Below are 20,034 nucleotides of genomic sequence, written 5' to 3' on the forward strand. Positions count from 1 at the left end.
TTAATAAAAAAATCTTGGCATTTAGAAACTTAAAAATGAGCTTTTGGCACCATTAGAACAGGAGCTGAATAAGCAAACCTGGTTTATTATTTTTGGAAAAGAGGGAAAGCAGGTGACATAAATCAGTCAAAAAGTCTTTCTGTGCTAGAAATTCTTCAGGATGCAACAAACTTAGTTAAGAAGTATATGCAAAGTATTCAATCTATCGAAGGTTGGTGACAGAGCAGTGGTGGAGATTGTTTTACATGTCGAATCATTTGGAGTAAGTTTAAAATATCCAGATAGAAGCTTTGTAAAGCCAGGAAGAAATAAGGAAAATTATAGAACACAGCAGAGTACAGCACAGTACAGGCCCTTCGGTCCTCGATGTTGTGCTGATCTTTTATCCTACTTTCAGATCAAACTTACCTACATACCTTTCATTTTACTATCATCTAAGAGCCTATCCAAGAGACGTTTAAATGTCCCTCATGTATCAAACTCAACTACCACTGCTGGCAGTGCATTCCACACATCCACTACTGTCTGTGTAAAGAACCAACATCTGACATCTCTCCTAAACCTTTCTTCAATCACTTTAAAATTATGATGCCTCGTGATAGCCATTTCCACCTTGGGAAAAAGTCTCTGGCTATCCATTCTACCTATGCCTCTCATCATCCTGTACACCTCGATCAAGTCACCTCTCACCCTTCTTCACTCCAATGAGAAAAGCCTTAGCTCCTTTAACCTTTCTTCATAAGACATGCTCTCCAGTCCAGGCAGCATCCTGATAAATCTCTCCTGCAACCTCTCGAAAGTTACCACATCCTTCCTCTAATGAGGTGAGCAGAACTGAACACAATATTCCAAGTGTGGTCAAACCAGGGCTCTACAGAGTGGCAGCAGAACCTTATGGTTCTTAAACTCAATCCCACTGCTAACGAAAATCAACACACCTTAACAATCCTATCAGCTTGGGTGAGAACTTTGATGGATCTTTGGACCTGGACCCCAGGAGCCCTCTGTTCTTCCACACTGATAAGAATCCTGCCTTTAACCCTGTATTCTGCATTCAAATTTGACCTTCCAAAATGAATCACATCACACTTTTCCAAGTTGAATTCCATCTGCCACTTCTCAGCCCAGTTCTGCATCCTGTGAATGCCCACCATACTATTCACAACTCCATCAATCTTGATGTCAAATCAAACTTATGAACTCACCCTTCCACTTCCTCATCCAAGTCATTTGTCAAGCTCACAAGAGTAAAGGTCCCAGAACAGATCCTTGTGGAACATCACTGGTCACTGAGCTCCAGGCTGAATACCTTTTATCTACTTCGAGTCAGCCAATACTTTTTCCAGGCAGCCAAATTTCCATGTATCCCATGCCTTCTTACTTTCTGAATTAGCTTACCATGGGGAACCTTATCAAATGCCTTGCTAAAATCCATTTATAGCACATCCACTTGTCTACCTTCATCAATCCATCTTGTCACATCTTCAAAGAATCCAATAAGGCTAGTGAGGCATGACCTGCTCCTCACAAAGACATGCTGAATCTCTCTAATCAAACTATGCTTTTCCAAATAATCATAAATCCTGACTCTCAGAATCCTCTCCAAACATTTGCATATGATCGACATAAGACTGACTGGTCTGTAAATTCCCAGTGTTATCCCCGTTTCCTTTTATTATGAAGGTGTAGAGGTACTGTACCTTTAAGAGGGTTGAAAACTAACAAAACTGCCTGAGCAATTCAACAGCAGAAAGTGGCCTGAGCAAGGTAATAATGTAACACATGGTGAACACAGCTAGAGTAGCTGGGTTGCCATGAGACAAAAGACAAATTCAAATTTGGCTAATCAGTTTAAATTATGCACCAAGATACTGAAACTCAATCAAATTTGAATTTAGTTTTTTGATAATATTAAAACCAATGGTTCGATCTTTTGGAGTATAAAACCGGACATTTTTGAACACTTGAGAGAGAACTGCCAAAAGACCAACAGATGCAGGCTGCTAGTTGAGGAGCACTCTGAGACGTACCTGTTTGGGGAAGGAGTTTTCACAGTAAAACAACAAAACTGACCTGGAGAGAGGATCTATAGAGGAAACTCGGCAAAGCTGACGGGTTTTGAAACGTGATTATCTTTGTCATAAATCGTAATCAGGATTTTTTTTATCAGACTAGTTTTGTAGAGTGGGAGGTAAAAGGTGGGTTTTAGAGAAAGGAATTGTAAATAGTTATTAGTTAACATTCTCTGTTAGACTAAAAGAATAAAGTTGTTAATTTTTACTTTAAATAGTGACTTTTGGGATAGTTCTTTGCCTCTCGAATTTTAACAGATTACAGCACTGGCTGAATCTCTTCAGTGCCGCTGGCTTAAATTAGCAGAGGGGTTTACTCCGTGTAGTAACAGTTTAGGGGCTCATCCGGGATTTGAATAGTTTGGGTTTCGGATTCGTAGTTTGAACAGGTTTAGGTAGATTCAGTCTGAGATTTGGACAGATTTGAATAGATTTGGGGTAGAAAGAAATGCACAGCAGATTTAAACACTTGCAGGTTAGTGTCCTAGGTATAGGAGAGACAATTTGTTTAATATCGGTGACTTGTAGTTGATTAAATTAAAAGTGACAGAAATAGCTCTTAAAAGTGCTGAAGAAGTTCTTGGGTTTGAAGGTGATTCTCAAATTTGCCAAGAAAGTTTAGATGGAAAGAAAAAGACCATACCTTTAGAATTAGCAATACATTCAACTTAACCAAGGACAAAAGTAAAGTTAAAATTGTAAGGGAATTACTCAAACACTGAGGTGTGTCAGAGAAACAGACAAGTGCAGTAGAGGTGGAAAAGCGTAAATTACAATTGAGGAAAATTGAGTTAGAAGATAAACAAAGGGAGAGAGAAAGAAAGAGAGAGAGAAGAGAGCGAGAGAGGAAAAAGAGAGAGAGAAGGTTCTCAGCTGAGCAAAGACGAAAGAAGAAAGGAAGTGAGAAAGGGAGAGAGAAGAGAGAGAAAGAGAGAGAGAATTTGAACTTGAAAGGTTACAAGGTCAAGTTAACAGGATGGAGGTTGAAAGAGAAGATAGTGATATCTGCAAATATGTTAAAACTCTGCCACATTTTGATGAGAAAAGCTTTGAAGCCTTCTTTATTTCATCTGAAAAATTGACTAGGCTGATAGAGTGGTCCGAGGACTTATGGATGATACTTGTTCAGACTAAACTGGTTGGCAGAGCTAGTGAGGTATTTACCACACTGCCAGATTAGGGGGTCAAAAGATTATGATGAGGTCAAACTTAAGAAAGTGTTTATGAATTGATACCAGAAGCATATAGACAGCAGTTCAGAAACATAGAGAGGAAACCAGGTCAGACTTATGTTGCGTTTGAAAGAATTAAGCATAGTTATTTTGATAGATGGGTGTGTGATTTAAAAATAGATAGGACCTTTGAGACTCTAAGAGAGATTATTCTGCTAAAGGAGTTTAAAACTCACTTCCAGAGATAGTAAGAGTTCAGGTGGAGGAACAGAAATTTCAGGAAGTATGAAGGGTAGCAGAATTAGCAGATGAGTATGTGTTGGTGCATAAGACAAGCTTCCAGCCAGAATTTCATCCTGTGAGGGATAAAAGTTAGGAGAAGGAAAGATCCCACACTGCGAAACCAAGACTAGAGAACACCGGTAAGAGTTTACCACAGGTTAAAAAAGAAGCCCAAGTGGGTGAAAAGGAGGTGAAAGGCCTCATGTGTTCCCACTGTGGTAAAGGGAAATATGTAAAGCCACAGTGCTAGTCGTTAAAGAAAAGCACTGTGGGAAAAGATCTAGTAAAAGAAGCTAAGCCAGTGGCATTAGTGAAGGTAGTAAAAGAAACCCCATGAAAAGCCCAGGAGCTGCAGGAGAGTGCGCAGCCTAGGCAGGGGCAAGGTATGGAGTTAGTATCTGAATTCTATAAAGAATTTGTCTCTGTGCATAAAGTTTACTCAGAATGAACAGGGGAGAAGAGCAGCAAGGTATAATTTTGAGAGATACAGCATCTAACCAGTCGCTGATAGTCAGAGATGAGTGAATTTGCACACTTTCTGATCTGTTACCCAAGAGTATGGTAATTTATGGGATAGATGGACAGAAATGTAATGTCCCCCCTTTGTAAGATCAGGTGGGAGTGCCAATCAAGACTGGGGGAATAATAGTAGGAGTGACTGATAGAGTGTCAGATCCAGGAATTCAGTTTGTTCTTGGGAATGATTTAGCAGGATTCAAGATGGGAGTGACACCCCTTGTTGTGGAGAAGCCAAGGAAGACCAAGAAACTGAGGAGTTAAAACAGAAGTATCGAGTATTTTCTCAAACTGTATGGTAACTAGATCCCACTATCATAAGTCACAGCACAAAGCAAAAAATAAAGAGAAAGACAAAGGAGTTGAGGTTCAGTTAGCAGATACCCTGTTTGACATAATGGTGCAGGAACAACCTGAACAGGTAGAGAGTCAGACAGAAGTGTTTAGTCCTGAAAGGCTAAGGGACTTGCAAAAGCAAGACAAGACGATAAAAGATATATATGTGGATGTGTACTCCGAAAAGAAGGCAGAGAATATCCTGGGGGGTTATTACTGAAAGATAGAATCTTCAGATGGAAATACAGACCACGGCAGGTTAGTGCAGAGGAGAAATGGGCCGACGTGCACCAGATTGTGTTGCCAGTAGCATACAGACAGGAGGGGTTATGGGTAGCACATGAATTACCTGTAGGAGGTTACCTAGGGGTAAGAATGACCCAGGCTAAGGTACAAAAACAGTTTTATTCGCCTGGAATGCACAAGGATGTAGTTAACTTTTGCTGTACGTGTCATACATGCCTAATGCTAGGTAAGCAATAGGCAGTTATAAAACCAGCACCTTTGTTGTCAATTCCCCCATTTGAAGAACCTTTCACGTGGGTTATAATTGATTGTGTAGGTCCCCTCCCGAGAACTAAAACTGGGAACCAGTACTTGTTAACCATAATGGATGTGTCTACCAGATTTCCAGAGGCAATTCCAGTATGGAGTATCAAGACAAAAAAGATGGGAGAGTAGTTAGTAGCTTTCTTCACACAGTATGGGCTACCCAGAGAGATTCAGTTGGACCAAGGGTCAAATTTTACTGCTAGGCGTTTAAGGAGCTTATGGATCGCTTAAGTATACAGCACTTTAAAAACAGTGCATATCATCCTGAATCCCAGGGAGCTTTAGAAAGGTGGCATCAGACTTTGAACACCAGTTTGAGAGCATACTGTCAGGACTACCTGAATGAATGTATCCCATTCATATTGTTTACCATTAGAGATGCCCCAAATGAATCTACTCAGTTCACTCCCTTGGAGTTAATATTCGGGCATGAAGTGAAAAGCCACTTGAAATTAATTAAAGAAAAATTGACAAGACCAAAGTCAGAAACCTCACGCTTAGATTATGTATCGGAGGTGAGGCAGAGATTAAATTGAGTAGGTGAGTTAGCTTAACAGCACCTAAAGAGGGCACAGTGTAGAATGTAGCAGATGACAGATAAAAGCTCTGAGATGCGGATGTCTTCCTGAGGGGATAATGTGCTTGTACTGTTACTAGTGATAGGAGATCCCTTCAAAGCCAGATTTAGTGATCCCTATCAAATTGATAAAAAGTTGAGTCAGGTGAACTATCTAGTTAAGATGCCAGAGAAAATAACTGTATTGGGTATGTCATGCAAATATTTTGAAACCGTATTACACTAGAGAGAAAGAACTGGAGAAACAGGTGTTAGTTACTGCCCTGCAGAGCGAGGAATCAAATCCAGATGATGTGGATTTTAATCTGCCTCAAAATATTTTTAAAAATGAAGAAGTCCTTGAGGGCCGGGTGCTGGTAGGTGGGACTAGATTGGGTTGGGATATTTGGTCAGCATGGACAGGTTGGACCAAAGGGTCTGTTTCCATGCTGTATATCTCTATGACTCTCTAACTCTCTGACTGGGATAAGTTAGTAAACTATGTCTCAGGAGCACAGAATGCAGTTGAAAGGTTTGTTACTGCAGTATAAAGATATATGAAAGAATCAAATAGGGAGGATTAATGCTATTGTTCATGAAGTAGACATACGGAACACTGCTCTGATTAGAACAACACCCTAATCGGCTTAATCCCTTCAAAGCCAGACAGATCCAGAAGGAAGTGGAGGCCATGCTTGATGAGGACATCATCAAACTGAGCCAGAGTGAGTGGAGTTCCCAAAACGTGTTAGCGATCGTCTTAGTTCTCAAACCGAACGGGACGCAATGATTTTGCATCAACACTGTTGCAAAATCAGACTCGTCCAATTCTTAGATTGGAGGACTGTATCGAAAAGGTCAGACAAGCCAGTTATGTCACCAAGTTGGACCTACTGTGTGGTTACTGGGAGGTACCTTTATCAGAGAGAGTGAAAGAAATTTCTGTGTTTATAACCCAAAATGGGCTATATCAACTTAAGGTGATATCCTTTGGAATGAAGAAAGCACCTGCCCCATTCCAAAGACTCATGTACGGAGTTGTGGCTGGGTTAACAAACTGTGTGGTCTCCTTGGACGATGTAGTGATCTTTAGTCCTGGAAAATTACATGATAAAGTTGGCAGAGCTCTTTGAATGACTACAAGAAGCAAAACTGGTAATAAACGTAAGCAAAACTGACTTTGCAAAAGCAGAGGTGACATTCTTGGGACATAACATTGGTCATGGAAGATTGATCCCACGGAACTCAAAGATGAAGGCCATCAAGGAATTTCCATGACCATCCTCGAAGAAAGAGGTGTGTCAATTCTTAGGACTCAGCTGATTCTATCAGAAGTTTGTTCCAAACTTCAGCAGTGTAGAGGTATTATTAACTGATTTGCTGAAGGAGAACTCAAAGTTGCAATGGACAGAACAATGCCAGGAAGCATTTGACAATTGAAAGCCATATTAACCACCAAACCAGTTTTAGCTGCACCTAACTTTTCAAAACCTTTTAAAGTTTCCATCGATGTTAGTGACATAGGAGTTAGAGCTATACTGCTATGGGAAGATGAGAATGGGATTGACCTGCCAGTTGGTTACTTTTCACAGAAACTCAACATCCACCAGAGGAAATACTCCATGATCAAAAAGGAACTATTGAGTTTGTTACTGACCTTACAACATTTTAATGTGTATGTCACGAACAATGTGTTAGAGACAGTTGTGCACACGGATCACAATCCGCTTATATCCTTGGAATGCTTTAAAGATAAAAATATGAGATTATTTCATTGGAGTCTTATGTTACAGACTTTCAATTTATAAATTATACATTTTAATGGTTGTAAGAATGTAATCGCAAATGCATAATTGCGGATTTAACTGATAAAGTAAAGATAAGATTGGTATCTATTCAATGTTTTATAATATATATATAGGAAGAAGTTAATATGAACTTAGATTAAACTCATATATATGTCATGATATTGTGGTTAAGGAATAGAGGGAAAAAATGAAACTACCTTTTCATAATGATGGTTAATTTTTTTTCTTAGGAGGCAGGTGTTATGAAGATGTAGAGGTACTGAAAAACCAGCAAACCTGCCTGACCCAGCAGAAAGTGGCCTGAACAAGGTAACAATGTAATACATGGTCGACACAAATAGAGTAGCTGGGTTGCCATGAGACAAAAACAAATTTAAATTCAGCAATCAGTTACTATTATGCACCAAGAGAACAAAATCCAATCAAATTTGAATTTAGTATTTGGTACTATTAAAATCATTGAAATGATATGATATTTTGGGGTATAAAACTGGACATTTTTCAACAGTTTGGAGAGAACTGCCAAAAGACCAACAGATGTAGGCTGCTAGTTTAAGAGCTTCTGAGAGGTATCTGTCTGGGAAAGGAGTTTGCACAGCAAAATGTTGAAACTGACCTGGGGAGAGAATCGACAGAGCAAAATCTACAGAGGAAGCTCAGCAAAGCTCACTGGTTTTGAAACGTGATTTTTTTTTGATAAATCATAATCAGGATTTCTTTATCAGGCTAATTTTGTAGAGTGGGAGATTTTAGACAAAGGAATTGTAAATAGTTGTTAGTTAATATTCTCTGTTGGACTAAAAGAATAAAGTTATTAATTTTTACTTTAAATAGTGACTTTTGGGATAGTTGTTTTGTCTCTCGAATTTTAACAGATTGCAGCACGGGGTGAATCTTTTTGATCTTGCTGGTTTAGACTAGCAGAGGGGTTTACCCCATGTTGTAACACTTCCTTGAACAAGGTAATAACATTTGCCACCCTTCGATCATCTGGCACTACTCCAGAGAACAGTGAGGATGCAAAGGTCATCGCCAAAGGTGCAACAATCACTTCCATTATTTCCTGTAGTGCCCCATCTGGCCCAAGGGACTTATCTATCCTCACGTTTTTCAAACATTCCAGCACACTCGCCTTCTGAAAATCAACCTGATCGAGCATATCAGTCTGTTTCATGCTGTCCTCTCACTAGTGAATACTGAAGCAAAGTATTAATTAAGGACCTTCCTTACCACCTCCGACTCCAGTCTCAAGTTCCCTCCACTATCTCTGATCGACCCTAACCTCACTCTGGACATCATCTTATTCCTCACATAATTATAGAATGCCTTAGGGTTTTCCTTAATCCTACCCACCATGGCTTTTTCATGCTCCCTTCTCGCTCTCCTTCAGTTCCTTCCTGGCTACCTTGTAACACTGTCTGTGTTAGATCAGACACTAACCCTGTATGACCCTTGCTTCCTCAACCTTAAGTAAGCTTTGTTTTTCCTGTTGACTAGATGTTCCATATCTTGTCATCCAAGCTTCCTTCACCCTACCATCCCTTCCTTGCCTCAGTGGTACAAACCTATCCAACATTCGCAGCAAGTGCTCCCAAAACAACCTCCATATTGCATATAAAGGGACAGATTTTTGGGAATACTTACCTGCTGTTAGATCATATGTGCAGAATAGAACAGATAAGTTAATGGGAGGAATCTTATGTCCTTCACCTTGGCATGATTGGTGGCTGGGGGCATTTGGCCTGGCAGGAGATGGCAAGATCGGCAGCTTCAACCGAGGTCCTTCAGTGGCCAATGCATATCCACTTAAAGACTTCATCCTGCTAAGGCTGGTATTAACCCTGTAGCATGTGGCTGCTCCACTTGAGAGACATATGACAAGAAAATCTGTGTGTTGCTTGTTTCAGGTTTCTAAGAATTCAGGGATTGTCTCATTCAAAGGCATTCGGTACCTGACTGAGGGACCTGGCATCTGGAATGGGTGGTTGGGGGTTGGGGCGCAGTCAGAGCCATTCCCTGTTCTTATGGGTGACCCCTCTCCCCATCCTTGCAGACCACCTTCCTGTCATTATTCAACTCTGGCCTCAGATCCAACCATGATCCTAGATCCTGATTGGGTGCAGTATCAGAAGCAGTCACCAGGGGTTCTACTACTCAGTGGGGCTGCCAGTGTCTGGTTGGCCAGCAGTCATGACTGGCTCCTCTTCTGCACTCAGAATCCTTGATTCTGCCAGTTAAAATGGTGAGTGATATAAGATATAATGGGTCTTCTTGCAGAGTGGTGACATTGGACTATTGGCACCTCTTCAGCCAGTTCGTAAGATCCTCACAGGTTTCACATGATTCCATCCAATGTTTCAGTCTGATCAACTTCCATGTTAACTTTATCCCTGTCTCTCTCTCCCTCCCTCTCTCTTCACACTTCTTAGCCTCGTTGAGTATTTCCAGCATTTTCTGTTCTAATTTCAAATTTTCAGCATCTGCTGTATTTTATTTTGAATTAATGAAAAATATATGTTAGCCATTGTTTCCCTAAAAGAGCTGGTTTAAAATCTGTTATGAATTTTTGCAGAGGCCCCTCTAACCTCTGAAGTTTTGGAAAGATTTCCTCTTTAATCAAATATTGACTAATCACTGTTCTGCTAGGTGAAATGGTTGGGTGCAAATAGTTCTGTAATAATTCTGTGTTGGAGTGAGGTCCAAATCACAGAACAGAAAATAATCGAATGCCATCTGTGTGCTAAGATCAAAAGAAAAGACGTTTTCCTGCTAAATGTCAGCTGCTGGTCAAAAGTTTGTTTTCAGAGCTGATGTGGCTGTCCTGCTTTTAATACTGTTAGTGCCACTACACTACGGAAAATATGGACAAAGCTAAAGTTAGAACAATAGAGAAGGAAAAGTCACCAGAATTTAAGCATAATTAAGATCATTCTTGTCTATAATCTGATGCTATATATGTACGTGCAACTCTGGGTTTAATTTCACAATGAATTGACTGATTTTATGCTCCTGGCAGTGAACCACTTAAAGGAAGCACAGATCTCAGATAGTGTCACCGCATACTAGTGCTGATTCTCCAATCTGTGTGGCTCTCTGCTGCAAGTGCACAATTAGTGAATTTACCCTGATATTTAATGTCACGCATAGATTCCGCTTGGTAATTTAAGAGGAATTTTCCCTTATCGGCAATATATATCAAATTCCAATGTTGAGATGAATTGAAAAGTAGAAAGATCGTATCTGTTTACGAGCAATTTCAATTAAGTGTAAAGTTTCTGTAAATCCGTTATACAACAAGTTCACAAACTCATCATCAAGATTAAATCTCCAAACCAAACAATCATGAGATCCACCCAGGATCACAGGAAGGAAAATGATACAATGCTCAATGAAGCCTCAAGTTAAAGTAAGAGCAAAATATTATGGATGTTGTAAAATCTGAAGTAAAAACAGTGCTGATTCCTGATGAAGGGCTTGTGCTCGAAACGTTGAATTCCCTATTCCTGAGATGCTGCCTGGCCTGCTGTGCTTTGACCAGCAACACATTTTCAGCTGGAATCTCATCAGGTTGGCAGCATCTGTGGAGAGAGAAGGTCATGAAATGAATTCACTTTCTTCACAATTTAGTTTGAGAAAAGCAAAGACCGCTGAGCCATTCATTGCTGACCACAACCTTGAAAACGGCAAAGATGCATTGAAGTCATGAGTGTGTTTGACCAAATCAGTGTCTGCTGTGGAGAGTTCCAGCTGCCCTGAAGTTCAATAACTGACAAGGTAGTGGACCCATCATCCCCAGTAACCTAAGACATTCCAAAAACATTAGAAAAAAGATAAGAAAACCCAGAAATCATTCTTTGAGGAGCTGAGAATTGATTATAAGAAGCAAAAGCAGAGGTGCTGAAAACAGCAGAAGAAAAATATGAAAGCAAAAAGGTTTGGAGATGTCTAAAGTCACATACATAGGTCATGTAGTGTAAATATATATATGGCTTACCGGTAGAATAGATTCTAGATTGCGAGTGGGCGTGTCCTCGTTGTTTGGCGGTCACGTGGTCCTCTGATGCGTGCGCAGAGGATGATCACGTGATGCACCGAGGCGCGGGCGCGGTCATGTGGTCTCCCTGTTTCGCGCTCCGGAAGAGTGCTGGGAGGTCACATGATCGGCCGTTTTGCGCCCCGGAAGTGTGCGAGTCTGCCGTTTCGCGCCCAAAAGGAGGCCCCGTGGTGCTCCTTTTCAGAGACAAAGGAAGGTCACGTGGGATCGGGCATCCGGGAATGCGAGGAGGCAGGGAATGGAGTCAGAGCAACAGCCAATAAGAAGACAATCTCACTTGAGTGATTGTATGATGTTTTGTATGGTATAAAAGACTGGGTCTGGGGCAGGAATACGCCTTTGTTCTTTGTGAACTGACTTACTTAGTAGTTTGTCAGGGACAGAAAGGTTTAGACCCAGAGCTCTGTATACTTTATCCACTTATTGCTAGAATAAAACTAAAAGTGTAAGATTGAATATCTTCTCCTATTGCCTTATTTAAAGAGCACGCAGGACTGGGCTCACATATAGAACAAAATAAGTTGGTCGATTGAGCCTAAGTCCAACAGTATTAAGAGTGGAAGAACTTCACCAGGATCCTGACAGGTTGAGAATTGCTGCAGGGATGCAGGCATCAACAGATGTGAAAGCAGTTTGATAACTTTCTTGATTCTTGAACTATCTAGAAAAGCTTTTGCCTGATTTGTCATTAGAAAAAGAAGCAGTTTTCATTCTCATAACACAGCTGGTACTGTGAAAGTCTGGAGGTCATCACCTCAGGGATCAGAGTTGGAACTGCAATTATTTACAATTTACATCGATGACCAAGTGTAATGTGATGCTAAAGTAAGTGGTAATGGAAAGTGTGCAGAGCTCACTGAAAGCCTGCAGAGGGATATAGGTAGGGTAAGTGAGAGGGCAGAGGTCTGCAGATGGTAAATGTGAGGTATTCCATTTTAGGAGGAATAACAGCAAAAGGGATTATTATTTAAATGGTGAAAAATTGCAATATGCTGTTGTGCAAAGGGACCTGGGTGTCCTTGTGCATGAATCACAAAAAGTTGGTTTGCAGGGACAGCAGGTAATTAAGAAGGCAAATGGAATGTTGTCCGTCATTCCAGAATGATGGAGTTTTAAAATGTGCAGGTTGTGCTGCAGCTGTATAAGGTGCTTGTGAGGCCCCACCTGGAGTACTATGTACAGCTTTGGTCTCATTACTTGAGAAAGGACATGTTGGGACTTGAGTGGGTACAGAGGAAGTTCACTCGGTTGATTCTGGAGTTGGGAGGATTGCCTTATGATGAGAGATTGAATGGACTGGGACTATACTGATTGGAATTTAGAAGAATAAGATAGGGATATTAGAGAATCATATGAAGTTATGCAGGGGATAGATAAGACAGAAGCAGGGAGATCATTTCCACTGGCGGGTAAAACTTGAACTAGGGGGCATAGCATCAAAGTAAGGGTGGGGTGGGGGGAATTTAGAACAGGGATGAGGAGGAACTTCTTCACCCAAAGGGTTGTGAAACTGTGGTATTACCTGACCAGTGAAGTAGTTGAGGCTACCTTGTTGAAAGTTTTTAAGGCACAGATAAAGGAATTAAGAGTTATGGTGAGCAGGCAGGTAAGGTGGGAAATCATGTGTCACAAACTTAATTGAGTATTTTAAAGATGTAACTAGATTAGATTAGATTAGATTAGACTAGATTCCCTACAGTATGGAAACAGCCCTTCAGCCCAACAAGTTCACACTGAATCGCCGAAGAGTAATCCACCCAGACCCATTCATGTACCCTATTATTACCCCTGACTAATGCACCTAATGCTATGGGCAATTTAGCATGGCCAATTCACCTGACCCGCACATCTTTGGACTGTGGGAGGAAACCGGAGCACCCAGAGTAAACCCACACAGACACGGGGAGTATGTGCAAACTCCACACAAACAGTTGCCTGAGGCAGGGATTGAACCTGGGTTCCTGGTAACAAAGTGGAGTGATGAAGGCAGAGCGGTGGATATGTTCCATATGGACTTCAATAAGGCTTTCAACAAGGTTTCCCCACAGGAGACAGTTTAGCAAGGTTAGATCTCATGGAATACAGGGCGGACTAGTCATTTGGATACAAAACTGACTTGAAGGCAAAAGACAGAAGGTAGTGCTGGAGGGTTTCTCTTCAGACTGGAGGCGTGTGACCAGTTGAGTGCCACAAGGATCGGTGCTGGGTTCACTACTTTTCGTCATTTATATAAATTATTTGAATGTGAACATAGGAGATATAGTTAGTGAGTTTGCAGATGACACCAAAATTGAAGGTGCAGTGGACAGCAAAAAGGTTACCTTAGAGTACAGTTGGGCCAATGGGCTGAGGAGTGGCAGATGGAGTTTAATTTAGATAAATGTAAGGCACTACTTTTTCAAAATGAAAATCTTAACAGGACTTATACACTTAATGGTAAGGTCCTCGGGAGTGTTGCTAACCAAAGAGTACAGTCTTGGAGTACAGTCTCATAGTTCCTTAAAGTAGAGTCACAATTAGATAGGATAGTTTAGAAGGTGTTTGGTACTCTTTCCTTTATTGGTCACAGCATTGAATATCGGAGTTGGGAGGTCATGTTGTGGCTGTATAGGACGTTGGTTAGGGCACTTTTGGAATATTGCATTCAATTCTAGTCTCCTTCCCAATGGATGTGGTGAAACTTGAAAGGGTTCAGAAAAGATTCACAAGGACGTTGCCAGGGTTGGAGAATTGACCTATAGGGAGAGGCTGAACAGGCTGGGGCTGTTTTTCCTGGAGCATCTGAGGCTGAGGCTAAATGCTGACAAATGGGACTAGATAAGGTTAGGATATCTGGTCAGCATGGACGAGTTGAACTGAAGATTTTGTTTCCATGCTGTACATCTCTATGATTCTATTACTCTATAATAATAAACATTGGAGATTTAATATCTCCAATAAACTGTTGAACAGTGCTAGTGGATGAAGTACAGGATTAAATGGTTTTACAACATATGCAGGACTTTCTTGCTCAGAATGTGGAATGGACCGAGAAGGGACCTAGTAATAATAATTGAACTAGCACAGGTATGGAATTAACTTAGGAAAACATCTCAGAAACTGTTATTGCATTGTAATAGTATTTCACCTAAAGCTTGCGAAGAACATTATTAAGACAAAAAAAAGTTGAAAATTATGATTTTTATAGACATGGAAATGGAAGTAGAGAAGTAATCTCGAAAAATATACTGACAACCAAAAGCAGCAGTGGAACATATTTAAAAGGCTGGTCAATGGAGTCTAAATAAACTACAGGAACAAAACTGTAGTACTGACACATTGTGGATGAATACAAAATTAAGGCCAAAATTGTAGCTAAAGAAATAAGCAGATATTAAGCACAGAGATGGCAAAGGTGGGCTTGCAAAAGGAAATATGAAAAGTGTTAGGACAAACATTAAAAAATACCAATTAGGATGAAAAAGACAAATTTCAAAACTAAATTATCAAGGATTTTTTTAAAAAAGAGATGGTGGAGTATTATGCACATACACACATAATAAGAGAAAAGTGAAGACAAGGATCCCCATCACTCAGGGTTGCAGAAAATGTAGCTAGCCATTTAGGACTGAGATGAGGATGAAATGTTTGCACTCAAAGGATGGTGAACTTTTGGAACTCTGCTCCCAGAGTGTTGTAAAAGTTCAATCCTTGAGGGGCTCAAGACAGAAATCAATAGACTTTTGGAGACTCAAGACATTAAGGGATATGGAGATAGTGTGGGAAAGTAGCATTAAAAAGGTGAAGAACCATTGTCTAGAATGTCTGGGCAGGCTTGATGGGCAGAATAGTCTTCTCCTGCTCCTATGCAATAAAAATACAGATAATGACAGTGAAATGGCCAAAATATTAACTAAATAATCATGTATAGAACATTTGAAGACAAAATTTTAAGCCAATAAACATATTTAAAATAGAAATGGGAAAAAAATGAAAAAACAGTCAAACTGAATGAGGATAAAATTTCAGCTCTAGATGGATGGCATCCACACATGTTAAAATGAATTATGGATGTATAAAAAAATTATTAGGAATATCAATTGTGCTAGCGATTGTGATTACCAAACATAAATACAGAGATCAGAGAGGCCCAGGATCTATAGATTCATAGCAGTAAGAATGAAACAAAAGAGAATTCTTCCTCAAAAATACCTTAAAGCCATCTAAAGAATGAAGGTAGAATAGTCAGTGCAGATACAAATCTAAAGGGGGTATTTGTCCAGCCTTAATGAAGTCTTTGAAGAAATAACAACATGTGTAAGGGTAATAGCAGAAATAATACATCTGCATTTTCAAAAAAATCATTTGATAAGACTTCTGACTAAGGTCAGAACATATAAAGCCAGAAGACAAGTAACAGTATAGTTAATAATTTGGCGAGCAAATTGAACACAAAGTAGGAGCGAAAGTTGGCTACACCCAGATTGCAAAAGGTGGGAAGTGTTTGTTTTTACACAGGCTTGGTTCTGGAACTAGCGTTGTTGATCCTTTACATAAAAATATAGATACAAAAATACATTTTCAAAAAATTTAATTGAGTCCAGGTTGAGGAATAATTTGTTTTATTAATTCCTGGAACATGGGCATCACTAGCATTTATTGCCTATCCTGAGTTGCTGCTGAGCAGATGGTGGTGAGCTGCTTTCTTGAACTGCTGCAGTCCATGTGCTGTAGGTTGACTCACAATGAATCCTCTTTGGGAGAAATTCCAGGATTTTGACTCAGTGACACAGAAGGAATGACAATATATTTCTAAGTTAGGGTGGTGAGTGGCTTGGTGAGGAACTCAAAGATGGTCATCTGTTTGGAAGGTGCTGCCTAAGGATCTTTGGTGCATTTTTGCAATACATCTTGTTGATAGTTACACTGCTGCACTGAGTGTCAGTGGTGGAGACAGTGATAATGTGATGCCATCCATGTTGGCTGCCTTGGCCTGGATGGTGTCAAGTTTCCTGTATGTTGTTGGAGCCTCACTCATCCAGGCAAGTGGTGAGGATTCCATCACACTCTTGATAGATGGTGGACAGGCTTTGGCTTCATCAATGCTCTATAAAAATTTAGCAACATTTCACTACTTTAAAGAAAAGGTATTGGATATCTGAAATAAAAAAAGTAAGTGCTGGAGAAACTCTATTCCACTCTGTTTGCAAAAAATGGCAATATTCCATTAGTTTTCCTAATCACTTGCTGTACCTGCATCTACTGTTTTTTCTGATTCATGTACCAACATATCAAATCTCTTCAGACTTCAGAGTTCTACAATCTCTGTACGTGGCTTTTTATTTTTCCTGTTGAAGTGACCATTTTTTCCCACATTATTTTCTATCAACCAAATTCAATCACTTAACCTGCCTATATCTCTTCAAAGACTCTTTATATCTTTTCACAACTTATTTTCCTACCTTTCTTTGATTATCAGTAGATTTAGCAACCATATACTTGGTCCATTCATTCAGGTAATTTATAAAGATTGTAAATTTTTTTATGAACTGATGGGACATTTTCAGAATCTAGGCAATTTAGAAAAATTAAACTGGTTATTTATTACCTCGGCAACTATTTCTTTAACAGATGAATCCGACAAGACCTGGGGACTTGGTTTATGGTTTGTGTAGATTGACTTCAATCATCTTTTCCACTTTTAAAACAATATAAAAATAATCAGGCGGAAAAATGAACAAAATTAGCATTCATAACCCCAAAGGGGCCGATAATAAAAGTCCAAATTACAAAGGAATCATAGCAAATGTAAATTAAAATATAATACTGGAGCATGACAGTGCACCCATGGTCCCACGGTGCCCATTGGTCTTGGAAGGCCTCAGGCAATCCTCCTTTCTACCATTTTAAATAACAGCCAGTTGACCAAATTGACCAAAGAAAACAATTTGTAACACCAAAAGGGCAATGTAGCAAAAGCCCATATCGTGAATGAAACTTGCAAATTCGAATGAAAAGTATCAATGTGTGATAATGTTGTACTTTAGAAGGTCTGACACAGTCCTCCTATACACTATTTCAAATAAAACAAAATTAGTGCATATAGCTCCCCTCGAGGCATGGAAATCAAAATTCCAAAGGAAGTTTGTGAATTTAAATCAAAATATCGCTTTTTATTGGGGGCGGGGAAATATTCATCCATCCAGTGTTCACTAATCATAGAAAGCCTAAAATGTACCAGTGAGTTTATCTCCTTTCCAAGGACATCTGGGAATGTATGTAACCATGGAGCAGAGGTAAGCTGTTGGGTGTAACCATTCCCGCAAAGGCCTGCTACCTGAACCTATCAGGGCGGCACGGTGGCACAGTGGTTAGCACTGCTGCCTCACAGCGCCTGTCAGACCTGGGTTCAATTCCCGACTCAGGCGACTGACTGTGTGGAGTTTGCACGTTCTCCCCGTGTCTGCGTGGGTTTCCTCCGGGTGCTCTGGTTTCCTCCCACAGTCACAAAGATGTGCGGGTCAGGTGAATTGGCCATGCTAAATTGCCCATAGTGTTAGGTAAGGGGTAAATGTAGGGGTATGGGTGGGTTGCGCTTCGGCGGGTCGGTGTGGACTTGTTGGGCCGAAGGGCCTGTTTCCACACTGTAAGTCTAATCTAATCTAAAAAAAACCCTGATAATATCCATGAACTGACGCTTGAGGGGATCCTCCTTCAGTCTGGCCATTTTCACAGTGAGTGTCTAAAGATTAGAAAAGTGGAGACGCAGAGCTACCAAATGTTTATCAATAGCACATATATAAAAAACAAAGGTGAGACTGAACTCTTTAAAATCTGCATAAAAATGGCTCGTAGCCTTGTCTTCGAGTGTGTGAATCTACTTGAGCTATGATTACAGATGATTACTGCGTGGAATAGCCTTCGGCAGCTCCTCAATGAAAAGGGGGAGGATTCCTGTGGACAGCATCTTCCACTGTGCCACTGGACAGCAAGATGGAATGTCAGCTCCTGTCTGGATGGCAGACAAAGGGAAGGAAATGAAGGAAATGCAGCAACGGCAGCTCATACAGGAAAACCATCAGCATCATGGAGGGAATTTACTCAAAACAGCTCAAGTTGTGCAAGGTGCATTCCAGGGAGATTTTGGAGCTAGAGATCCAATGTGAAATCCTATGCAGACAGGGATCAATTTAGATGCTTCAACACTACGAGCACCTGGGAATGAGCTGCCAATGGAAGTAACAATTACAACACTTAAAAGGCATCTGTCTGGGTATATGAATAGGAAGGGTTTAGAGGGATATGGGTCAACTACTTGCAAATGATACTAGATAAATTTATGATATTTGGTCAGCATGGATGAGTTGGACCAAAGGGTCTCTTTCCCTGGTGTACAGCTCTATGTGTGGTGCTGCATGCTGGATGCCACCTATGAAGTTCCTGTGGCTCCACCTAACCGTTTCCTCACACAAACAGGAGCTGTTCTCTCTGCAGTCACGCATCTTCTGCAGGTTGTTCGGAGTACAACAAAAAGAGAGGCATCTCGTAAGATCAAGAGGATGCCACCACACCCAACTCTCATGGAGCAAATACCTGACAATATCCTCCACAGGAAGCACAGAACTGGCTCTGTGCAAATTGGATACAACTGGCCTGACAAGAGGCAGCTCTGACACATTCCACTCTCAAAGCAAAAGGAACCATCAAGTAAACACTCTGACGTGGTGTATGGATATCACACCTGGACAACAAACCGCTTTCCTTAGCACAATGCATGCAGAATTTTGAAAACATATGTGTAACTCCCATAACTGGATGCCTCCTTCTGATCAAGGGACAAGTAGATAGCCAACAGACCAGTCCTCTGGGACTGGTGTATCAGGAGTCAGACCAAATGAATGTTGTCATAAATCATTTGGTCAAGGACATGCAGGACAGATCTGGTGGAATATTCACTCCACACAGTGTCAATCTGGGAAGACAGTAAGGTACAAAAGACTTTATGTTGGAGATTGACACCCCCTAATAAGATTAGGCACCAGCACATCTCTCTCTCTCTCTCTCTAAAACACATTATAGCCTTGTGACTGGGATCTTCTTCGACCCAATCACTCACCCGTTCACAAATAATGGTTGCCAAGGTGGTTAATCAATAAAGTAGATCATAGACACATAGAAAATAGGAGCAGTAGGAGGCTATTTGGCCCTTCGAACCCAGTCTGTCATTCATCACAATCATGGCTGATCATCCAACTCAGCAGACTAATCATGCTTTCTCCCCATAACCTTTGGTCCCATTCACCCCAAGTGCTGTACCTAGCCACGCCTTGAATACATTCAATGTTTTGGCATCAACTGCTTCCTGTGGTAATGATTTCCACAGACCCACCACTCTTTGGGTGAAGAAATGTCTCCTCATCTTTGTCCTAATGGTCCACCCCGAATCAGACTGTGACCCCTAGTTCTAAATGCACCCACCATCAGGAACATTCTCCCTGCATCTAGCCTATCTCGTCCTGTTAGAATTTTGTAAGTCAGATGAGGTCCTCTGACGTTCATCTGAACTCCAGCAACAATGATCCTGACATAGTCAATCTCTCCTCGTACCTCAATCCCACAATCCCCGGAATCAGCCTGGATAACCTTCACTGCATTTCCCCCAGATCAAGAGCATCCTTCCTCAGAAAAGGAGACCAAAACTGCACAC

The sequence above is a fragment of the Hemiscyllium ocellatum genome, chromosome 1 (genome assembly GCF_020745735.1).
Source record: "Hemiscyllium ocellatum isolate sHemOce1 chromosome 1, sHemOce1.pat.X.cur, whole genome shotgun sequence".
In the NCBI taxonomy this organism is placed as follows: Eukaryota; Metazoa; Chordata; class Chondrichthyes; order Orectolobiformes; family Hemiscylliidae; genus Hemiscyllium; species Hemiscyllium ocellatum.